The sequence below is a fragment of the Bufo gargarizans genome, chromosome 5 (genome assembly GCF_014858855.1).
Source record: "Bufo gargarizans isolate SCDJY-AF-19 chromosome 5, ASM1485885v1, whole genome shotgun sequence".
Lineage (NCBI taxonomy): Eukaryota > Metazoa > Chordata > Amphibia > Anura > Bufonidae > Bufo > Bufo gargarizans.
The window spans coordinates 401,918,203-401,937,821 of record NC_058084.1 but is presented as its reverse complement, the minus strand read 5'-3'; the positions used below and the strand labels follow the sequence as shown (position 1 = coordinate 401,937,821).

Below are 19,619 nucleotides of genomic sequence, written 5' to 3'. Positions count from 1 at the left end.
GACACAGTATGTCTCCTGATGCCATGCATCGTACGAGATGAAACTGAACGCCACATGTTGAGCCACATTCTACGTTATGATGATTTATGGCAAAATCAGAACTGTTTCTATGTCAATATATTTTGTAGCCGAACCATTCAGAGATGTGGCGATCCGTAAAAGGTTGGTGACCATTTCATATTTAGTCGGCTGGTTTTGGCAATGTAAATAAGGCTTCAGTTTTTGCCAGCAGAACGATGTACAGGTTTATTGGTCATGATGTGAAGTGCTGCTTTTTGACTGAACAGACAGGTAACTTTGTAAAATATTTCATTTGAGTTAAAAGTAGGTGTTTCTCAGAAATGTAGATCATAAAGTGAATCTCTACCTGTTATGGTTTCAATTTTAGGTTAAAGATTCTGTTCAGATTAATTTCTTAACCCCCAGCAACCTTCAGCACTCCAGCAGTTGTGAAACTACAATTCCCAGCATGCCCCACTGATTTTTATGGGAGTTCTGAGAAGAGCAGAGCGGGTGTGCATGCTGGGAGTTGTAGTTTCACGACTGCTGGAGTGCCGGAGGTTGCCTACCCCTGCCCTAACGCATAATGCCGTACATGTACTGCATTACGTGCAAGAACTTGTATGGAGAAGAATGCTGCATGGAGCCCACTTCATACACGGCAGTTGCCGGCTATATAATACAGCCAGCACCCGGCCGCAATGACCAGGATCGTCGATAACACCGTAACAAATCATTTAATCCCTCATATTTCACTGCTGGGGCTCCAATCAGAAGGCAGAGGGAGCCCCCTTCCAAATGGAGTCCCGGCAGTGAAATTGCGGGGCTCTGATCGGTTACTATGATAGCCTAGGTCCTGCTGAAAGTTCTCAGGGCTGTTATGGTAAGCTGCCAGTAAATCCGTACGGGAGGCACAGCTTCACAGTCAGGCAAGATCACCGGTTATAGCCCCCTAGGGGACTAAAAGTTAAGTGTTAAAAAAAAAAAAAAAAAAAAGGTGTGTATGTATGTGTAATATATAAATATATAATATATATATTTCAGATACACCCCCCCCCCCTTCAATTTCACATATAAAAATAAACAATAAAAGAATAATGACTGAACTATTAAAATATAAAAAAATATTTTTCCTGCACAGTGAACGTTGTAGTGATAAAAAAAAAAAAACTGTGATCAGAAAGTCATACATGACCCCCAAAATGGTGCCAATAAACACTACAGTTCGCCCCACAAAAAACAAGCCCTCATACAGTTCTGTGGACAGGAATTTCAAAAAACAGTTACGGCTGTCAGAAAATGGTTATACAATGAAAATCTTGGTTTTCTTCAAAGGTTTTTATTTTTTTTAAGTTGTAAAGTAAATAGCTGGTAAACCTAAAAATATAGAAAATGTAAAGTCGTCTGGTTGCTACACAGCAGCTTCTGCAGTCTGAACCGGCCCCTAATTACCATATATGAAGTGTGAGGGGGGCGCTCCGGAGACTGAAAAATCTGTTTCCTGCAACATACTTTCACACTGTTGAGGTCTTTAAAGTGAATCTATGTTGAAGGTCTGTGTGACGGTGACATCGCCACCACGGCTCTCCTGACCCCAGCTGACAGACAGTCTGTATTGTTTGGCTATTGATGATGCAAGTATACAGCAGTAGCCCCACAGTCAGAGACTGATCGTATCATAAATTACTATGATACAGTCTGTATGAGATCAGGGGAGCCGTGGTGGAGATGCCACCGACCGTGTTTCCTGGGCCGATCACTGTTGTGTGCATGAGAAGACCTCTCACCAATCCTGACATTCCCCATGCAATACAGATTCTGGAGCATCTTTTCATATAAGGTCTTACAGATGCGGACAGCACACAGGTGTGCTGTCCACATCTTTTGTAGCCCCACTGTGATGAAAGGGTCCAAGATCAAAACCTACAGCCGTGTGCATGAGCCCCAACTCGGTTCTTTTCCTTGGTTATTGCTGCTAGAAGTGCATTAATGAATTTGTAACTTGGTGATGCCAATTAGGGGGGAGGCTTCCCCGCACACTCTTGACACTGGCAGTCCCGATTTGAACATCATAACACTGTGCAGGGACACACACCCAACTGGTAACACCAAGTTGCAGACTCTTTAACAAATTGAGGAACGGAACAACATGGCAGTATATGAAAAGATGCTCCGCAATCATTATTGCACGGGGGAATACAGTTAGTAAAATAGACATATGTCAGGAGTGTGGTGATAAGCCGCCTGCCAAACAGCTCATAGATATCTTTTAAAGGAATAGAATCATAATTTACACTGAGATTCACTTAGGGCCCATGCACACAACCGATTGATGTTTTGCGGTCCGCGAATTCCAGCAGGCCCCTAATAGAACATAATGTGGACAATAATAAGGCACAGAATGCATACAGAGTCATTTCAGATATTTTTGCGGCCCCGTTGAAATGAATGGTTCCACATACGGGCTGCAAAAAGCAAACGGAACGGACACGGAACAAAAAAAAACGTTTGTGTGCATGAGCCCTTATTATTAACATTACTTAGCATCAGACTGGCATTTTGCTAACATGCACACTGCTAAAAAAAAAAGGCACAACTGAGCACTTAAAGGGGTGGTTCCATCTTTACAACCAATTTTGAAAATGAGCTTGATTAGAAAATCTACCATTTTGCACCTACAACAGGTACAGTTGTGTTCAAAATAATAGCAGTGTGTTCAAAAAAGTGAATAAAATTCTTCTAATAGCTTTTATTTCCATACACACAAATGCATTGGGAACACAACACATTCTATTCCAAATCAAAACATGAAGGAAAATATATCAAATTTGTGTTGTTCCGCTAAAAATGTTTTTTAAGAAAAGTGAATATTAGACTGTTCAAAAAAAAGGGTTTTTTATTCTTCTTTACAAACTCATTCACTATATAAACTGAAAAATGTTAGATTTTCCTTTCCTTTTTGAATCACTTAACTAATATTTAGTTGTATAACCGCTGTTTCTGAGAACTGCTGTACATCTGTGTTGCATGGAGTCAACCAACTTCTGGCCCCTGTGAACAGGTATTCCAGCCCAGGATGATTGGACCACATTCCACAGTTCTTCTCTATTTCTTGGTTTTGCCTCGGAAACTGCATTTTTTATGTTACCCACAAGTTTTCTATTGGATTAAGATCTGAGGATTGGGCTGGCCGCTCCATAACGTCAATCTTGTTGGTCTGGCACCAAGATGTTGCACGTTTACTGGTGTGTTTGGGGTCGTTGTCTTGTTGGAACACCCATTTCAATGGCATTTCCTCTTTAGCATAAGGCAGCATGACCTCTTCAAGGATTCTGATGTATTCAAACTGAGCCATGGCCCCTGGTATGCGATAAATAGGCCCAACACCGTAGTATGAGAAACCACCAAGCTTCTCTGTCTTCACAGTGTACTGTGGCCCGAATTCAGTGTTTGGGGGTCGTCTGACAAACTGTCCTCCGGCCACTAGATCCAAAAAGAACAATCTTGCTTTCATCAGTCCACAAAATGGTCTCTTCAGGCCGGTCAATGTGCTCTTTGGCAAATTGTAACGTTTTCAGCAGTGGGACTTTGCGGGGGCTTCTTGCAGATAGCTTGGCTTCACATAGGAGTCTTCTAATTGTAACAGTACTCACAGGTAACTTTAGACCTTCTTTGATCTTCCTGGAGCTGATTGTTGGCTGAGTCCTTGCCATTTTAGCTATTCTTCTATCCATTTGAATAGTAGTTTTTCACTTTCTTCCACATCTTTCAGGTTTTGGTTGCCATTTTAAAGTATTTGCGATCATTTTAGCTGAGCAGCCTATTATTTTCTGCACTTCTTTATATGTTTTCTCCTCTCCAATCAACTTTTTAATCGAGGTACACTGTTCTTCTGAACAATGTCTGGAACGACCCATTTTCCTCAAAATTTCAGAGAGAAATGCACTGTAACCGGCATGTACAACATTTGCTGCCTTCTTTCCTTAAATAAGGGCAATAATTGCCACCTGTTTTTTTTTTTTAGAGAATGAATGACCTCACTCATTGAACTCCACACTGCTATTATTTTGAACATGCCCCTTTCAATAAGTGATTTGAATTACAGAGAATCAGCAGCATGCATTTCATGACTGTTGGGTCTGTTGGGCTTCTATTAATTTACTAGCAGGTGTAGTAGAGTATTTGCCATGTAGAAATATAATTTAAAAAAAAATGTGATTTGATTAGTTATGTCTGACTGCTATTATTTTGAACACAACTGTATGTAGACTTGTGCATCGCCATGCTTATAAACTACAAGTAAGCCCTGTGTGTAGTCTGATCCTGCAGTCTCTGTACTGAACATAGGGGACCATTGTCAGTGGATATGACGGAAGGATCAGACTACAGTTTGTAGTCTGTTACCATAGAGACACACAGGGATGCCTAGGAGCTGTGGGCACCAAAACAGTAGGACTTTTTAACTAGGGTCCAGCTAATGGAGTGGAAAGTATCCCCGTCTTACCCTCTTCCATGTCTCCTTTTAGTAAAATCTACATTTTTATTAGCAGTTTCAGAAAACTAGAATTGTATAAATGAATAGGTTGAGCGCTGGCACTGATGAAGGCCACATCTGGCAGAATACAAGTAATTGATCTTTTATATTTTTAAGATGATTCCGTTGTTTTTTCCGATGGTGCAGATATTGAGGCTTGTACTAAAATCCCACTGCCACAAGAAGACATTTCATAGACTAGGTTTCTAAGCGCCTGCTTTATGCATAACATATGTAGGCGTGGGATAATTATTTAATATTTAGGTTTATTGGAATTTTATGAAACTTAAGAACATCCGGTCCTGCAACATGCAAAGATCTTCTTTTCTATCAAAGGATCAGTAGTTTGTGTTGTGTTTTTTTATATCCAGTTCCTCATGTGTTCCCGTTATGGTAACAGTTTATGTTGTAGTCGGAGCCCTTTTAAACTTGTACATTTCCACTACGAGCCTTCTGATACAGTCGTAGATTTGGGGAACACACGGAATAGTTTAATGAAGCATACTTTATGGTTGTATAGAATAAAAGATTTTATTAAATACAGTTTATTGTGTAGTTCATGGACGAAACAACAATGTAAAAATGATTCATGACCTGTAATGTCCCTACTACAAGTTACCAGTGTAAGGGCCCATGCCCACTAGAGATCAGCAAATTTTATATTTTGAAAATCGTTCACACTTTGTTTGGGGGTAAAAGGTGAATTGCAATATGAATTCCGTTACCACGGACCATAACACAATTCTATAACAGAATGCCTTTAGAGGCATTCCGTTATTTATTCTGTCATAATAGAAGTCTATGAGGAGTCCTCTCCTGCATCACGGTAACGGGACGGATCTGTTTTATTATGCATTCCATCATAGAATTGCGTTATGGTCCCTGGTAACGGAATCTATAACGCAATTCACCTTTTATCACCAAAGTGTGAACGAATTTCATAAGTGGAAATTCGCTCATCTCTAATGCCCACGAATGTAAGGGTTCCGTATCCATGCTGTGGACCGCAAATATCGATAGGAAAAAAAAAAAAAACTATAGGACTTGTCTTATCTTTTGCGGTGCAGAGGCACAGGCCCGAAAGCCCATGGAAGCGCCTTCTGATCCGTCCCTCTGCACTGCAAAACATAGGACATGTCCTATATTTGGCTGTATCTAGCAGATCGCTAACCCATTGACTCACTGTTTGTGGTCCACAATATGGGCACAGAGCTCCTAAGCTCGTGGGCATGAGCCCTTTTCTGACAACGGATTTTGAAAATCCGCCTACAAAATTCAGCACAGAATCCAAATTTTTTTTTTTTCCCCATACCAGAAACGCACAGACATGTACAGACTTTTTTTAAAAAAAAAATGTATTCTCATTTCAATATCGGTGTAATCGGAGACAAAACTAGTATAAGCGTGGATGTCTGAAAAATGTCCTCAAACCAGTGCCCGCTAAGTGCTCCCATTAAGCAACTATTCAACTTCACTAGGGGATATGCACAAAACATAGATGTATGAAAATACCAGATATGCATGTACCCATTTAAATGCCAAAGTGTGCACATAGCCATATAACTTTTTTACAGATCCATAATACAACGCACATGGAATTTTTTAATCACAGTTTATTATAGATCATATGCCATATTATGGAGGTATTCTATCCTCCAAGCATTGCTTCTATGGAGACTATGGATCCACACTGAATGTCAACAGATGTATAATACAGACATGTAGAGACTTTGTATGCTGTCATACAGGTCATTTACTTTACTGGAATATGCCTAAATACGCCTGTGCCTCTTCATAACTTCTACGGATCCACCGCCAGCACAGGGCCTTTATTTAGACCGGCGTCTAAAACTCCAGTCTAACTAAATGTCCCCCTTGGTGTTGGCATGTGTGTAGGCCTAAGGCCCCTTTCACACGGGCATTTTTTCTGCACGGGTGCCATGTGTGAGGTGAACGCATTGCACCCGCACTGAATCCGGACCCATTCACTTCAATGGGGCTGTGCACATGAGCAGTGATTTTCATGCATCACTTGTGCGTTGCGTGAAAAAAGCAGCAAGCTCTATATTGTGTGTTTTTCACGCAACACAGGCCCCATAGAAGTTAATAGGGCTGCGTGAAAATCGCAAGCAAGTGCGGATGCGGTGCCATTTTCACGCATGGTTGCTAGGAGACGATTGGGATGGGGACCCGATCTTTATTATTTTCCCTTATAACATGGTTATAAAGGAAAATAATAGCATTCTTAATACAGAATGCATAGTACAATAGGGCTGGAGGGGTTAAAAATAAAAAACAATTAACAAACTCACCTTAATCCACTTGAACGCTCAGCCTGGCATGTATTTTTTATTTTTTATTTTTTTTTATGAAAAGGACCTGTGGTGACGTCACTGCGCTCATCACATGGTCCATTAGCCGGGTCCTGAAAAAAGTAAAAAAAAGAGGAGATCCGCTACGTGATCAAGTGGATGGGGTGAGTTAAATTTATTTATTATTATGGACATTTTACTAAGCATTCTGTATTCAGAATGCTATTATTTTCCCTTATAACCATGTTATAAGGGAAAATAATAAAATCTACACAACACATGGGTACCAAACATGCCGATTTTTCTCACGCGCGCGCAAAACGCTTTAAGACGCTTTGCACTTGCGCTGTAAAATCACGCATTTTCCCACAACGCACCTGCATCTTGCCCGGCCCTCACATGTGACGCCCTTGTGAAAGAGGCCTAAGAGTAAAAAAAAACATAGTATTTTAAGGTAAAGACTTGAAAGCTTGTTGATTTAGGTTTCTACCTGACCAATCACTACACAATTTATACACCAAAAGTCTTTCCCCCATTATATGTCCAGTATAGAAAACCCATCTTATACAGCCTATTAGATAATTCCTTGGCCAGAATGTAGAGCAGTAAAGAGGAGGACCTGTCTTTCGCTTCACAGACATTCGAGTGGGCTCTGTGTAATGCTTTATTTCCCCTCTGGGGACGCGGCATGGACATTCCAGGATTCCGCACAGATTAAAGGGATATTCATGTTATGGCAAGTTATTCCGGATCCACAGGACAGGGGATAACTATTATATCGGTGAGGGTCCTTGCGCTGAGACCACCAAAATGTATAGAACAGCAGGTCAGTTATGTGCACTGCCGCTCCATTGCTCTCTATTGGAGTTCCAGGGACAGGGAGTACAGCGCTCGGCTATTTGCAGAACTCCCGCAGAGATGAACGGAGCGGCAGTGCACATACCCGACCTGCCGCTAGGTTTATTTCAGGAGAACCCAGGGGGTACTGATGTGCTCGTGATTGGTGGGGGGTCCCAGCAGAATGACCCTCACCAATATATATTCCCTATCCTGTAGAAAGGGGGTAACTTGTCACAACCAGAAATACCCCTTTAAAGCTGCTGACTGGGGACCCTGCTAACAAGTAAGGATAGTACAACGTGGTAAACTCCTGTAAGTGGCTTAAAAATGTTACTTTTGTTTTTTTACCTGAAACCTGGATAAAAGGTGTCGGTATGTAGAACTTTTTTATTATTTTGTTAATATCGGTCAATTACAATTAACAGCAATTTTTTTTATAATAAAACATTCAGTGTCAGAAGTATTTTCTTTTATTACATAACATGAGTGAGCTTTCCGCATTGGGGAAATACATAAGGGATTGGGAATGTAGCTTGGTATATCCTGGCACATCAGGCAGGGTGGTGACTACATTTGTTTTTCCAAGTATTGAACTTATCAGACTTGGGGCTGCACTAAATGCCAAGGACACCTAATTGAGGCCATGTTCACACAGTCAGTGTTTGGTCAGTGATTTCCATCAGTGATTGTGAACCAAAAGCAGGAGCGTAGGCTACACAGAGATAAAGTATAATGGAAAGATTTACACTCTATTATCCGTAGCTGGTTTTTGTGGCTCGATATATATATATATATATATCTATCTCATATTCTGCAGCGCTTTACAGTCAGAGGACAGGTACAAACCGAGTCATACATTACATAGCAACAGAGAAGTCAACGATTAGGACAAGAGGAAGGAGGGCGTGCTCACAAGAGCTTACAATCTTTGAGGAGATAGGGAGTCACACTAAAGGAAAGAAGTGCATGTTTTGTTCAGTGGTTCGGCCATCAGTAGATATAAAGCTGCATGAGCCGTCACCAGACGATATCTGTAGTGCTACTGAGTGCATGGGGTGTGCTGTAAAGTGTTCCATGATGGATCAAGTTCAGAGGAATGATTTGGGGGGGGGGGGGGTGAATGGAGAAGTGTTAGATTAGTGGATGTGCTAGGCCACCCTAAAGTTTATTTTTATCCTGTACCGTATGGGTGATCAGTGCAATGACTGGCACAGGACGGGGGCATCGGAGTGGCGGTTAGACAGACAGGTGAGCCTGGCTGCTGTGTTTAGGATAGACAGAGGGGTAAGTCTGGTGAGCGGGGAGACCAATTATTAATGAGTTACAGTAATCAGGGCAACAATGAGAGTTTTTGTTGTTTCCACAGTAAAAAAAAAGTGCAAATTCTAGAGATGATTTTGAGGTGCAGGCGACATGAGCAGGAAATCACTGATCGAACACTGACTGCGTGAAAGCGGCCTAAGGCTAGATTCCTAAAGCTTTTTTTATTTTTTTAGGTAAAAAAATAAATAAAAAAATGCTGCAGCCAGATGCTGCTTTTAAAGGGAATGTGCCACTGAAAATTTTCTGCAAGATAATAAACATGGGCCGTATGACTGCCCCATCTCCCGAACCAACCGCAGCTCCCCTGATCCAAACTCACTGCATCATGGTAATTTATAATGCAGTCAGCTCCTGTCTGACCACGGGTCTAATGTATTGTACTCAGTTCATCCATGTGAGCCCAGTACAATAGAGCCGCGATCAGATAGAAACTGACTATCACTATGATGCAGTCAGTTCGGATCAAGGGAGGACATGCGGCAGACACATGGCCTGTGTTTCACGGACTTAGCGTTGTCATGTGAAATCAGCCCTTGGAGATATGATTTAAAGCAGCCACATGAGCCACAAACACAGTAGTCAGGAGGGGACCTCATTGACTTATGGGAGCATTGTCTAGACATGCTCTGTGACCTGTGCAGACTTCAGGAGGGAGTAGATAAGCTGTGATATCACCTATTTTGTATGGTGGATCTTGATATCTGTGATAGCTGTCATGTAATCCTGCCTGTAATAAGCACATAAAGTAATCTGTACAGACCACAAAGTGACGCCTATTAAGCCTATACTAGTGTTTTTGCTGGATCCGGCAGGGTTCAGCAAAAAAAGTTTCCGTTACTGATAATACAACCGCCTGCATCTGTTATGAACGAATCGGGTTGTATTATCTTTAACATTGCCAAGACAGATCCGTCATGAACTCTATTGAAAGTCAATGGGGGACGAATCCGTTTTCTATTGTCAGAAAAAACCGGATCCATCCCGATTGACTTGCATTATGGGTTGTGAGGAATATGGATTAATATTTACTGTCAGCCATGTCCTCACACCCCCATATGCTGACAGATAGCGGAGGTCCAGGTCCAGGCCCAGCTTCAAAGCCCCCCCCCCCCCCCAGCCATCTGAGTGTCAGTTGGCAAGGAAGAAAGCCCCCAGGGGGTCCAGGCTTCAAGGAGAAGGTCACACCTCCGAGCATCAGTTTGGAGCCAGCTGAATCCTGCAGGAAAAAACCCTCAGCATGGGGTATCTGCCCTTGCCCAGGATCAATGAGACCTCCCAGACATGTTGGCGCCTACCTTTCATAAGGAATTATGAATCGCCTGGCCTTCGCAGGCGCAAACCGGATACATATTTGTGTCCCGGTGGCCACGAGGTACGTTCCCATGGTCTTTGTTTACTGGGACGAGGTCGGGGTAGGGAGATATCTATATCCCCCATAGAAACCACATAACGGTACCAGGTTTGGGCTCTACTTGTAGCCGGAACCCAGGCAGGTCCATTGGTCCCAGAACCATCTCCCTGTGACCCTCTGGTCTGGAGCTATGAACCCTAAAGGGTTTTGTGGGTCATTTGCTGTCAGCCCAGAAGAGAGGGAGTGGACCCCTCCCTGAGGCCGGGAGGGGAGGGGCTGGCTATACGTTAAAAGTCTGGTGCCAGCAAGTAGGCGCGTCTGTCTCTGAAGAGGGGTCACATCCTACAAATGTGTTTAGAGGGACCCAGGAAATAGCTGAGCTCACGGCCCTTCATGTGGACTCCAGCAAAGAACATCTCAAAGGAACTTTCATCATACTCTGACTTATACTCTGACTGGTAACTGACTTTTACACTGCTTAACCCTGTTGTAACCATATAACCTGTATCTGTAACCTCAGACCACTGTATATATTGTCTGTGTATATTGTGTTAAATCTAGTGTGCCCATACGGCGATTAAATCTATAATTTCTTGTATCTCGATCACGAATCCCCACGTCCGTGTTTTGGCCTAGTTATAAGCCACCGCGGGTTGGTTTCTGACCCTATATAATCCCGTTATCGGACCGGACTTATATCAAACGAGAGCTGGTGGCAGTTACCCGGGCTGAGGGTGTGCTGTTTTCACTGCGGCAGTGAAAAGGCTCTCTCGGCTTGTTGCCATACCAGGTCTCGTGAGCTCGACGTAGTCGAGGTGTGGTATTTATCACAAGGGTCATGACGGATCCATCGTGCTCCGCATCCCAGGATGGAAAGCAAACCGCAGCATGGTGGAATGCATTTTGGAGCATTCCATTCTGTTCAGTTACGTTTTGTCCCCATTGACAATGAATGGGGACAAAATGGAAGCGTTTTTTTCCGGTATTGAGACCCTATGACTAGGGATGAGCGAACTCGAACTGTATAGTTCGGGTTCGTACCGAATTTTGGGGTGTCCGTGACACGGACCCGAACCCGGACATTTTCGTAAAAGTCCGGGTTCGGGTTCGGTGTTCGTCGCTTTCTTCGCGCTTTTGTGACGCTTTCTTGGCGCTTTTTGAAAGGCTGCAAAGCAGCCAATCAACAAGCGTCATACTACTTGCCCCAAGAGGCCATCACAGCCATGCCTACTATTGGCATGGCTGTGATTGGCCAGAGCACCATGTGACCCAGCCTCTATTTAAGCTGGAGTCACATAGCGCCGCCCGTCACTCTGCTCTGATTAGCGTAGGGAGAGGTTGCGGCTGCGACAGTAGGGCGAGATTAGGCAGATTAACTCCTCCAAAGGACTTGATTAACTGATCGATCTGCAGCTGTGGATCATTGAGCTGCTGATCCTCAATTGCTCACTGTTTTTAGGCTGCACAGACCGTTTGTCAGTCTCATTTTTCTGGGGTGATCGGCGGCCATTTTGTGTCTTGTGGTGCGCCAGCACAAGCTGCGACCAAGTGCATTTAACCCTCAATGGTGTGGTTGTTTTTTGGCTAAAGCCTACATCAGGGTGAAGCTGTCACACCAAGTGCATTTAACCAGCAATAGTCTGTTCATTTTTTGGCCATATCCCAGTCTAATTCTGTCACTAAATCCATACCGGTCACCCAGCGCCTAAATACTAGGCCTCAAATTTATATCCAGCTAAATCTGTCCCTAGTGCTGTAGCTGGGCGAGTTATTTAGTGTCCGTTCAAGCACATTTCTTGTTCTGGGTTGAAATACAATTCCCAATTTAGCAATTTCATAATTTAGTGGTTCCTGCTATATCAGAGCTATTTGAAATCTATCCCAAAAAGGGTATATAATATTGAAGGTGCACATTGGGTCATTCAGAATAACTTCACACACACCCGCTACTGTGTATTTCCAAGTCTAATTCTGTCACTAAACCCATACCTGTCACCCAGCGCCTAAATACTAGGCCTCAAATTTAAATCCCTCTAAATCTCTCGTTACCCACCGCTGTACTGTTGTTGCTGGGCAAGATATTTAGTGTCCGTCAAAGCACATTTTTTGTTCTGGGTTGAAGTACAATTCCCAATTTAGCAATTTCATAATTTAGTGGTTTCTGCTATATCAGAGCTATTTGAAATCTATCCCTAAAAGGGTATATAATATTGAAGGTGCACATAGGGTCATTCAGAATAACTTCACACACACGCTTCTGTGCATTTCCAAGTCTAATTCTGTCACTAAATCCATACCGGTGACCCAGCGCCTAAATACTAGGCCTCAAATTTAAATCCCTCTAAATCTCTCGTTACCCACCACTGTACTGTTGTTGCTGGGCAAGATATTTAGTGTCCGTCAAAGCACATTTTTTGTTCTGGGTTGAAGTACAATTCCCAATTTAGCAATTTCATAATTTAGTGGTTTCTGCTATATCAGAGCTATTTGAAATCTATCCCTAAAAGGGTATATAATATTGAAGGTGCACATAGGGTCATTCAGAATAACTTCACACACACGCTTCTGTGCATTTCCAAGTCTAATTCTGTCACTAAATCCATACCGGTGACCCAGCGCCTAAATACTAGGCCTCAAATTTAAATCCCTCTAAATCTCTCGTTACCCACCGCTGTACTGTTGTTGCTGGGCAAGATATTTAGTGTCCGTCAAAGCACATTTTTTGTTCTGGGTTGAAGTACAATTCCCAATTTAGCAATTTCATAATTTAGTGGTTTCTGCTATATCAGAGCTATTTGAAATCTATCCCTAAAAGGGTATATAATATTGAAGGTGCACATAGGGTCATTCAGAATAACTTCACACACACGCTTCTGTGCATTTCCAAGTCTAATTCTGTCACTAAATCCATACCGGTGACCCAGCGCCTAAATACTAGGCCTCAAATTTAAATCCCTCTAAATCTCTCGTTACCCACCGCTGTACTGTTGTTGCTGGGCAAGATATTTAGTGTCCGTCAAAGCACATTTTTTGTTCTGGGTTGAAGTACAATTCCCAATTTAGCAATTTCATAATTTAGTGGTTTCTGCTATATCAGAGCTATTTGAAATCTATCCCTAAAAGGGTATATAATATTGAAGGTGCACATAGGGTCATTCAGAATAACTTCACACACACGCTTCTGTGCATTTCCAAGTCTAATTCTGTCACTAAATCCATACCGGTGACCCAGCGCCTAAATACTAGGCCTCAAATTTAAATCCCTCTAAATCTCTCGTTACCCACCGCTGTACTGTTGTTGCTGGGCAAGATATTTAGTGTCCGTCAAAGCACATTTTTTGTTCTGGGTTGAAGTACAATTCCCAATTTAGCAATTTCATAATTTAGTGGTTCCTGCTATATCAGAGCTATTTGAAATCTATCCCAAAAAGGGTATATAATATTGAAGGTGCACATTGGGTCATTCAGAATAACTTCACACACACCCGCTACTGTGTATTTCCAAGTCTAATTCTGTCACTAAACCCATACCTGTCACCCAGCGCCTAAATACTAGGCCTCAAATTTAAATCCCTCTAAATCTCTCGTTACCGCTGTACTGTTGTAGCTGGGAAAGTTATTTAGTGCCCGTCAAAGCACATTTTTTGTTCTGGGTTGAAGTACAATTCCCAATTTAGCAATTTCATAATTTAGTGGTTCCTGCTATATCAGAGCTATTTGAAATCTATCCCAAAAAGGGTATATAATATTCAAGGTGCACATTGGGTCATTCAGAATAACTTCACACACACGCTTCTGTGCATTTCCAAGTCTAATTCTGTCACTAAATCCATACCGGTCACCCAGCGCCTAAATACTAGGCCTCAAATTTATATCCCGCTGAATTTGAATACAATACATTGGGCCAAATAATATATTTGTTGTTGTGGTGAACCATAACAATGAGAAAAACATCTAGTAAGGGACGCGGACGTGGACATGGTCGTGGTGGTGTTAGTGGACCCTCTGGTGCTGAGAGAGGACGTGGCCGTTCTGCCACATCCACACGTCCTAGTGTACCAACTACCTCAGGTCCCAGTAGCCGCCAGAATTTACAGCGATATATGGTGGGGCCCAATGCCGTTCTAAGGATGGTAAGGCCTGAGCAGGTACAGGCATTAGTCAATTGGGTGGCCGACAGTGGATCCAGCACGTTCACATTATCTCCCACCCAGTCTTCTGCAGAAAGCGCACAGATGGCGCCTGAAAACCAACCCCATCAGTCTGTCACATCACCCCCATGCATACCAGGGAAACTGTCTCAGCCTCAAGTTATGCAGCAGTCTCTTATGCTGTTTGAAGACTCCGCTGGCAGGGTTTCCCAAGGGCATCCACCTAGCCCTTCCCCAGCGGTGAAAGACATAGAATGCACTGACGCACAACCACTTATGTTTCCTGATGATGAGGACATGGGAATACCACCTCAGCATGTCTCTGATGATGACGAAACACAGGTGCCAACTGCTGCGTCTTTCTGCAGTGTGCAGACTGAACAGGAGGTCAGGGATCAAGACTGGGTGGAAGACGATGCAGGGGACGATGAGGTCCTAGACCCCACATGGAATGAAGGTCGTGCCACTGACTTTCACAGTTCGGAGGAAGAGGCAGTGGTGAGACCGAGCCAACAGCGTAGCAAAAGAGGGAGCAGTGGGCAAAAGCAGAACACCCGCCGCCAAGAGACTCCGCCTGCTACTGACCGCCGCCATCTGGGACCGAGCACCCCAAAGGCAGCTTCAAGGAGTTCCCTGGCATGGCACTTCTTCAAACAATGTGCTGACGACAAGACCCGAGTGGTTTGCACGCTGTGCCATCAGAGCCTGAAGCGAGGCATTAACGTTCTGAACCTGAGCACAACCTGCATGACCAGGCACCTGCATGCAAAGCATGAACTGCAGTGGAGTAAACACCTTAAAACCAAGGAAGTCACTCAGGCTCCCCCTGCTACCTCTTCTGCTGCTGCCGCCTCGGCCTATTCTGCTGCTGCCGCCTCGGCCTCTTCCTCCGCCTCTGGAGGAACGTTGGCACCTGCCGCCCAGCAAACAGGGGATGTACCACCAACACCACCACCACCACCTCCGTCACCAAGCGTCTCAACCATGTCACACGCCAGCGTTCAGCTCTCCATCTCACAAACATTTGATAGAAAGCGTAAATTCCCACCTAGCCACCCTCGATCCCTGGCCCTGAATGCCAGCATTTCTAAACTACTGGCCTATGAAATGCTGTCATTTAGGCTGGTGGACACAGACAGCTTCAAACAGCTCATGTCGCTTGCTGTCCCACAGTATGTTGTTCCCAGCCGGCACTACTTCTCCAAGAGAGCCGTGCCTTCCCTGCACAACCAAGTATCCGATAAAATCAAGTGTGCACTGCGCAACGCCATCTGTAGCAAGGTCCACCTAACCACAGATACGTGGACCAGTAAGCACGGCCAGGGACGCTATATCTCCCTAACTGCACACTGGGTAAATGTAGTGGCAGCTGGGCCCCAGGCGGAGAGCTGTTTGGCGCACGTCCTGCCGCCGCCAAGGATCGCAGGGCAACATTCTTTGCCTCCTGTTGCCACCTCCTCCTTCTCGGCTTCCTCCTCCTCTTCTTCCACCTGCTCATCCAGTCAGCCACACACCTTCACCACCAACTTCAGCACAGCCCGGGGTAAACGTCAGCAGGCCATTCTGAAACTCATATGTTTGGGGGACAGGCCCCACACCGCACAGGAGTTGTGGCGGGGTATTGAACAACAGACCGACGAGTGGTTGCTGCCGGTGAGCCTCAAGCCCGGCCTGGTGGTGTGTGATAATGGGCGAAATCTCGTTGCAGCTCTGGGACTAGCCAATTTGACGCACATCCCTTGCTTGGCGCATGTGCTGAATTTGGTGGTGCAGAAGTTCATTCACAACTACCCCGACATGTCAGAGCTGCTGCATAAAGTGCGGGCCGTCTGTTCGCGCTTCCGGCGTTCACATCCTGCCGCTGCTCGCCTGTCTGCGCTACAGCGTAACTTCGGCCTTCCCGCTCACCGCCTCATATGCGACGTGCCCACCAGGTGGAACTCCACCTTGCACATGCTGGACAGACTGTGCGAGCAGCAGCAGGCCATAGTGGAGTTTCAGCTGCAGCACGCACGGGTCAGTCGCACTACAGAACAGCACCACTTCACCACCAATGACTGGGCCTCCATGCGAGACCTGTGTGCCCTGTTGCGCTGTTTCGAGTACTCCACCAACATGGCCAGTGGCGATGACACCGTTATCAGCGTTACAATACCACTTCTATGTCTCCTTGAGAAAACACTTAGGGCGATGATGGAACAGGAGGTGGCCCAGGAGGAGGAGGAGGAGGATGAGGAAGAGGGGTCATTTTTAGCACTTTCAGGCCAGTCTCTTCGAAGTGACTCAGAGGGAGGTTTTTTGCAACAGCAGAGGCCAGGTACAAATGTGGCCAGCCAGGGCCCACTACTGGAGGACGAGGAGGACGAGGATGAGGAGGAGGTGGAGGAGGATGAGGATGAAGCATGGTCACAGCGGGGTGGCACCCAACGCAGCTCGGGTCCATCACTGGTGCGTGGCTGGGGGGAAAGGCAGGACGATGACGATACGCCTCCCACAGAGGACAGCTTGTCCTTACCCCTGGGCAGCCTGGCACACATGAGCGACTACATGCTGCAGTGCCTGCGCAACGACAGCAGAGTTGCCCACATTTTAACCTGTGCGGACTACTGGGTTGCCACCCTGCTGGATCCACGCTACAAAGACAATGTGCCCACCTTACTTCCTGCACTGGAGCGTGATAGGAAGATGCGCGAGTACAAGCGCACGTTGGTAGACGCGCTACTGAGAGCATTCCCAAATGTCACAGGGGAACAAGTGGAAGCCCAAGGCCAAGGCAGAGGAGGAGCAAGAGGTCGCCAAGGCAGCTGTGTCACGGCCAGCTCCTCTGAGGGCAGGGTTAGCATGGCAGAGATGTGGAAAACTTTTGTCAACACGCCACAGCTAACTGCACCACCACCTGATACGCAACGTGTTAGCAGGAGGCAACATTTCACTAACATGGTGGAACAGTACGTGTGCACACCCCTCCACGTACTGACTGATGGTTCGGCCCCATTCAACTTCTGGGTCTCTAAATTGTCCACGTGGCCAGAGCTAGCCTTTTATGCCTTGGAGGTGCTGGCCTGCCCGGCAGCCAGCGTTTTGTCTGAACGTGTATTCAGCACGGCAGGGGGCGTCATTACAGACAAACGCAGCCGCCTGTCTACAGCCAATGTGGACAAGCTGACGTTCATAAAAATGAACCAGGCATGGATCCCACAGGACCTGTCCGTCCCTTGTCCAGATTAGACATTAACTACCTCCCCATAACCATATATTATTGGACTCCAGGGCACTTCCTCATTCAATCCTATTTTTATTTTCATTTTACCATTATATTGCGATGCTACCCAAAGTTGAATGAACCTCTCCTCTGCCTGTGTGCTAGGCCTAAATATATGCCAATGGACTGTTGCAGTGGTGGCTGACATGAAGCCTGATTCTCTGCTATGACATGCAGACTAATTCTCTGCTGACATGAAGCCAGATTGTCTGTTACGGGACCTCTCTCCTCTGCCTGGGTGCTGGGCCTAAATTTATGACAATGGACTGTTGCAGTGGTGGCTGACGTGAAGCCTGATTCTCTGCTATGACATGCAGACTGATTCTCTGCTGACATGAAGCCAGATCGTCTGTTACGGGACCTCTCTGCTCTGCCTGTGTGCTAGGCCTAAATATATGCCAATGGACTGTTGCAGTGGTGGGTGACGTGAAGCCTCATTCTCTGCTATGACATGCAGACTGATTCTCTGCTGACATGAAGCCAGATTGTCTGTTACGGGACCTCTCTGCTCTGCCTGTGTGCTAGGCCTAAATATATGCCAATGGACTGTTGCAGTGGTGGGTGACGTGAAGCCTCATTCTCTGCTATGACATGCAGACTGATTCTCTGCTGTCATGAAGCCAGATTGTCTGTTACGGGACCTCTCTGCTCTGCCTGTGTGCTAGGCCTAAATATATGCCAATGGACTGTTGCAGTGGTGGGTGACGTGAAGCCTCATTCTCTGCTATGACATGCAGACTGATTCTCTGCTGACATGAAGCCAGATTGTCTGTTACGGGACCTCTCTGCTCTGCCTGTGTGCTAGGCCTAAATATATGCCAATGGACTGTTGCAGTGGTGGGTGACGTGAAGCCTCATTCTCTGCTATGACATGCAGACTGATTCTCTGCTGTCATGAAGCCAGATTGTCTGTTACGGGACCTCTCTGCTCTGCCTGTGTGCTAGGCCTAAATATATGCCAATGGACTGTTGCAGTGGTGGGTGACGTGAAGCCTCATTCTCTGCTATGACATGCAGACTAATTCTCTGCTGACATGAAGACAGATTCTCTGTTACGGGACCTCTCTCCTCTGCCTGTGTGTGTGCTGGGCCTAAATATATGCCAATGGACTGTTGCAGTGGTGGCTGACGTGAAGCCTCATTCTCTGCTATGACATGCAGACTGATTCTCTGCTGACATGAAGCCAGATTCTCTGTTACGGGACCTCTCTCCTCTGCCTGTGTGTGTGCTGGGCCTAAATATATGCCAATGGACTGTTGCAGTGGTGGCTGACGTGAAGCCTCATTCTCTGCTATGACATGCAGACTGATTCTCTGCTGACATGAAGCCAGATTCTCTGTTACGGGACCTCTCTCCTCTGCCTGTGTGTGTGCTGGGCCTAAATATATGCCAATGGACTGTTGCAGTGGTGGCTGACGTGAAGCCTCATTCTCTGCTATGACATGCAGACTGATTCTCTGCTGACATGAAGCCAGATTCTCTGTTACGGGACCTCTCTCCTCTGCCTGTGTGTGTGCTGGGCCTAAATATATGCCAATGGACTGTTGCAGTGGTGGCTGACGTGAAGCCTCATTCTCTGCTATGACATGCAGACTGATTCTCTGCTGACATGAAGCCAGATTCTCTGTTACGGGACCTCTCTCCTCTGCCTGTGTGCTAGGCCTAAATATATGCCAATGGACTGTTGCAGTGGTGGCTGACGTGAAGCCTCATTCTCTGCTATGACATGCAGACTAATTCTCTGCTGACATGAAGACAGATTCTCTGTTACGGGACCTCTCTCCTCTGCCTGGGTGCCGGGGCCTAAATATCTGAGAATGGACTGTTCCAGTGGTGGGTGACGGG

The 19,619-nt window shown here is 45.4% G+C and overlaps 1 pseudogene; it reads left to right on the top strand.

Annotated features, from left to right (window-relative positions):
- LOC122939476 overlaps nucleotides 1-19,619 on the top strand; it is a 284,892-nt pseudogene that overhangs the window by 56,433 nt on the left and 208,840 nt on the right.